A 5,844-nucleotide genomic window follows, 5' to 3' on the forward strand; every position below is an offset into this window, starting at 1 on the left:
GTCCAGTCCCAATAACATTGTTTTTACTGTAGCGATTCTTCTTTTATCGTGATTCACTTAATCTATCTCAATCTCAAGTTTTATTTATTTGTTAGACTACTCGTAACGTGGGCGTTTGTTGCTAATATGGCGCCGCACATCAGGAGGGCGGCCTTGGGCCTAGCGTAACAATTTTATTCTGTCGGTATGATTTCGGTTCGTTGTGGTATCGTTATTTCGAATTCAACTTCGTTTTGAATAAAATTTATATTAAAATATATAATGAAAAAAGTAATCACAGGATCATTATAAGTTAATAGGTATAATCCTAATGAATCTTACAAAGCTTTTAAACAAGATATATAAGGGTTTTCTTCCCCACCTTTATATATAGTTAGTGCAACCTCTTTCCCATAGCATCACCCTTAGCACAGTCAAATACCATAACTGTAGAGTAGACAATGGCGGATGCATAATTTTTTTCTAGGGGTGCGTTGTTTTAAGATGCTCCAATTTCATAGAGTCGAACATAAAGAAAATTTGGGTCGGTTCTACGGTTCAGAACAACTCAACGGTTTACTACTTGAAGATGATGATCCCAGGTTTGATGGTTCTTTTTGGTATATCTCTTGATATTCATGATACCTGCAAATCAAATAAAGACCTCCAATAAAGGGAAAACGTCATAAAATAGCAATTAAATTTCAAAAGTGTTACAATTATGTCGTTTATGCAAATTTTCCCTCAAATCAGGTCACTGAATCTTCAAATCGAGCCTCACTGGATTTTTGTTGCATCAAGAAAGCAATGGAGGATAAGATGTGGGGGCCGAGATTACAATATATATAGTTGTATTTAAATAATTAGATTAGTTATATTAAAATTTTATTTATAAAAAATAAAATTCATGTCATTAGTCCACACCAACATTAAAAAATAAAAATAAAAAGATTTCTATGTGAAATAAAAAAATGGTGAAACTTTTAATTTAAATAAAAAAATATAAAGTTTAGTGACGTAATTGAAACATTTTTTAGTGGTCTAATTAAACAATTATAAAACTTAGTACTATTTTATGAAATTATCCCATCAAACAAATGGTATATCTTACATGGTAAATCATACACATTCATAGAATTATCATTTTACCGGCACGCATAAATTTTATAACTGTACATTGGTTTCTGAGACATAGGTAAAATTAAATCAGCCATTTGAAAAGGGAATAGATTGTTTTGAAGTTTTGTAATATGAGTGGTTGCTGCAAAAGGTTTCCACTTCGTAAACTTGAGCGTATGGACTCCGAGATCTGGCCCAATAGCCCATTAACTCTAGCCTTTGCTAGAAACTGTTTTTATTTTAACTTTTCTATACTGTATATAAAGCATGAATGATGGACAAGATTAAGAGCATCATTTTAAAAGTTTTACAACTCATAAAGCATGTAGTACAACTTTAAATAAGGGTATTATAGTCTTTGCAACATAAGATAGATTAAACAATTTAGATTCAAAAGATAGTTACAATAATAGTCCTTTAACTTTAATCAATTTTGTGTAAACTTATTGCAATGTTACAAATTTCCCTTCTTATAAACCAACTACCCCCACGATTTTTTAACGGCCGTAAATTTTTCACACCAGTAATATTTTTTATAAAAAAATATACCATAAAAACGAACATTTTATTATCTTTAATTTGAGTATGGTATTGTTGTACTTTTTATTTTAAAATGTTAACATATTACGTGATACCAGTAATGACTAACAAAATATCGGGTCATGTGAGCTCGGATCATGTGTCGGACCGGATTAAGGTCTGAACAAGTCGATACAAAAAAAAAGTTAATTTGGTTCAGGTCGGGTTCGGTACAGGTTTCAGGTTGAAAGTGGTCAACTCATAACCAATTCGGGTTTGAACAATGTCATGTCGGAACGTGATTCAGCTTAAAATAAGTTGGTTTAAGAAATGATTTAATTGAAATTTTTGTATATTTCAATTTGCTTCTTGATTTTCGGCACTGGTTACGTGCATTCAGGCATTAGTTACGTGGATGACATTGTTTACACGTGCCACGACCGATCAATGCGTGTATTGTGCCACATAACAGCTGTAAGGCAACACGGTTACGCGTTCAATTGTGTTTGTGCACGCACCCCGCTGCATCGCGCGTGCACCCGTCTAGTTATAACTAAAACTGGAGATGCACAAGATTGTTAATCGGTTATTAACTGAACACAACAGGTTTTTGGTTTTGGTCAACGCCCAAAGGCCGCTTCGGTTAATAACAGGTTTTTGTATCTCGAAATCCCTAACCTATTAAACCGATTAGGTTATAACCGAAACCGGTTAAAAGGTTAACGTGTAAAAAACCAAGAAAAAAAAACAGTGTTTTTGTAAGAAATAATAAAAAAAAAACCTAAAAATCAGTTTTGATTAACCGCGTATATGCTCAATACTCAAAACCAATTAGGAACCACCGGTTAGAATCAGGTTGGGACCGGTTTTTGTGATAGCGTTTAATAAACGAAATTGGTTTCGGTTAAGTTGGGACTAGTTTTTGTGCTAACGGTTAATAACCGAAAACGCTTTCGGTTAATAACCGATTCTGGTTCAGGGAAACCGGGTTTTTTTGCACCCCACTAACCAAAACATGTATTTTTTTAGTTACGATTATTTCCCTGTCACCGATGTTGCAAAAATCCCGACTAATCACCGATTAATCTTTGATTAATCGCTAGCCCCTACTTCACTGATTAATTTCGGGCTAGTCGGCCAATGGTAAAATCCAGCCAAATTGGCAGTTTCCCGGTCAAATCAGGCCAAAATTGGCGGCTTCCAGCAAGATTCGGACAAAAAACAACGGTTTCCAGTGAGATTCCGACAAAAATCAGCCGTTTCTTCCCGCTGGAGATTTTAGCAAAACCCCCGATTTCAAGCGAGATTCCAACCAAAATATGTTTGTTATGTATAAAAGTGAAAACTACATATAAAAATGTGTGCATTTATATATAAAACTGACATTAAGTCCGATCTCGACTAATCCCGATTAATCTCGACTAATCCCGATTAATCGTTAGTCCCCACCCCACCGCCCAACTAGCGAATAACGATTTTTATAACACTGTATGTCACACATGTATGAGGAAAATTGCCTACACAAGTCGAACATTTGAACATATTCGTTCAAATTTGAAGTCATGTCAATAAATGAAAATTTACTCATTAGGCATCCTAGCTAGTAGCTTATCATTTTAACAGCAGCCCCACCTAGATGCTAACAATTGACTGATTGAGAAAAAGAGAAAATAAACATAGGAATGAAAAAATGCAGAAATTATGCATACTTTTGGACTACTCTTCTTTGATATATAGAATCGTAGCTAGGCCTAGGCGTTTTGTTTTCTTACATATTGCTTTCAAGTCTCGATATTATTGTAGTTTCATCTCTTAAAAGTTGAGTGTGAAAGTGGGGACCAATAGGTAATTTGCAACCTGGCCTTGTAAAAATAATTAATTCTCAAAAGTCATTAATTACGAATTGAAAAACTTGTCATTGAAAATATGTACTTAAATGTTACAATTTACAAATGATTAAAAATAATACAAGTTACTAGTTATTAAACACATACTTAAACCCATATGTTGAGTTAACCGAATCAATTTGTAGAGACCCGTGAATATGTCATCTATCCAGACCATGTCCAAAGAAATATGAGAGTACTAACCAAGGTATATGGGAAAATGGACATCTTTTTTTTTTTTTTTTTTTTAAGTTAGGGTCAAATTCCCAATATTAATAACACCATGATAACCAATAATAAGGTTGTGGCCCTTTGGCAAAGGCAAAAACATAAAAGTATTTGAGTTTGAAAAGAGAGATTTTGAGTTCAAGTCTCATAAACAACAAGAATTAAAAGAATTCAATAATATTAATAACACAACTAATACCAACTTAAAAGTAAGTTACAATCGCTATTGCATCATGTGCAAGTATTTTTTTTCCTCGTAAATCTTCCTTTTATTGCGATTCAATTTGATTGATTGTATAACTTTCATCGCAATGAAATGCAATAATTTTGTTTTTTTGCGATGGTCATAGGCTCGTATATACATTTTAGTCTTTCTAGACTTTTAATAATATACTCTAGAATATTTTAAGTTAAATTATCGTTTCCAATCTATATAAATACACATAAATAAAGGACCTGCTATAATTATTATGTTAATAATCCTTTGATACTTTTCCTTATATAAATATTTTCAACCCGAACTCAATTCGGTAACCTAACAGAATTTGATACTTTAAAAATTTTAAAATAAGCCGTTCCGACATAAATACATTATAACATATTATCTTTCTGACCCCAACTCTTGTTTATGAACCAGTTTTATATGTGAACTTTGTTTTGTGAAACACCCTTGTTGCTAAACACTTGATGGGTTGCATGTATCCTTGTGTACCTAGAAATAGATTGAGAATATCACATAAGTGTTATATATATTTATGCATAAGAAACTTGTACTAGGTCCAAACAAGAAGTGTGCCCTCTTCTTTGTGAATAAATTATGTGTCCTCATTCTTGTTGGTGAAGGTAATGAATCATCATAATATCACACACCAAATAAGCTCTCTCATAATGAAAAAAGTGGCCTTTTCACCTCAATCCACTTTTGTGTAAATTGTACAACAAGATTAGCAAAAGGTACTTTCTTTTCATTGCTTGGTCAATCTAGAAAAAACGGACCATTCTTGCTTGAAAGCCTTCAAGAAAAGCTTACTTGAAAATAACAAAAACATATCTGACATTTTTTTTTTTCATTTTATATCTTTAAAAGTTTCTAACTTGTCACCTTCTCTACTTTAAGCCTGTAAATGATGCTCTTGAGTCTTGACACTCACACACCCCATAACCTTCCCACACAAGCTCACATTCACTAAAAAGTAAAAAACACCACAAAATGGCATCAATCTTTTATCATGCAATTATGAAGATGAAGAGTTCATAGATATGGAAGTAATTAGTTCATCATCATCATGTAGCAAAGAGTTTGAATTTCAAATGGCTACTAATTCCATTATCCATTCAAATTCACCTGCTGATGAGCTTTTTTACAAAGGCAGACTACTTCCACTTCACCTTCTCCTAGAGTACAAATGGTTAAATCACTTTTGGAAAATGCTAAATTTAAAGAAGATGAAGAATTCATTACATTTTCTACACCAATGGTCCAATCATGCATATATCTCCTGCTGAATCTTGTAGGGTCAGTACCGAACTAACCCCGGACGAATATTTCTTCGAATGGTCAACCGAATCAACCGAATGCATAGGCGATCACCCGAAAAAGTACAATGGTCCATGGTCAAAGAAGCTTAGGTTATTAAAATCTTTTAAAGCTTCAAGATCTTATCTCAAATCTTTGTTTAACAAATCTGGTTGTGCTAAACAACAAACTGAACAAGATTTGAAAGTGAATAAAAAGATTAGTTTTGATCAAATTCAAACAAGAAAGTATCCAACTTTAGCAAATGTCTTAAAGGGTATTGAAGAACAAAGGAATGAGGATGTTTTTGATAGTAAATGCAACCAAAGGAAGTCTTTTTCAGGGGCAATTAAGAGAAAGTGTTCAACTTCTTCAACATCATCATCATCTTCTTCGTCTTCTTCGTCGTCTTCTTTTAATTATTCTAATGGGATTTATGAGTTACAAATGTTAAAGAGGAATAGCAGTGTTGATTCAGAGCTTGAAGGTTCAATTGAAGCAGCCATTGACCATTGTAAAAAATCCCAAGAGGTTTTTAATTCAAGAATTAATATTCCTATGTTTCTTCCAAAATGTACCTTGTAATGATCAGTGTTG

The 5,844-nt window shown here is 33.1% G+C and overlaps 1 pseudogene; it reads left to right on the forward strand.

Annotated features, from left to right (window-relative positions):
* Positions 1 to 4,931: 4,931 nt before the first annotated feature.
* Positions 4,932 to 5,844, forward strand: LOC143606998 (putative membrane-associated kinase regulator 4; annotated as a pseudogene).

This window comes from Bidens hawaiensis, unplaced genomic scaffold, assembly GCF_021521415.1.
Source record: "Bidens hawaiensis isolate Kalapana, Puna unplaced genomic scaffold, B.hawaiensis_p1.1 tig00078787_1, whole genome shotgun sequence".
Classification (NCBI taxonomy): Eukaryota; Viridiplantae; Streptophyta; class Magnoliopsida; order Asterales; family Asteraceae; genus Bidens; species Bidens hawaiensis.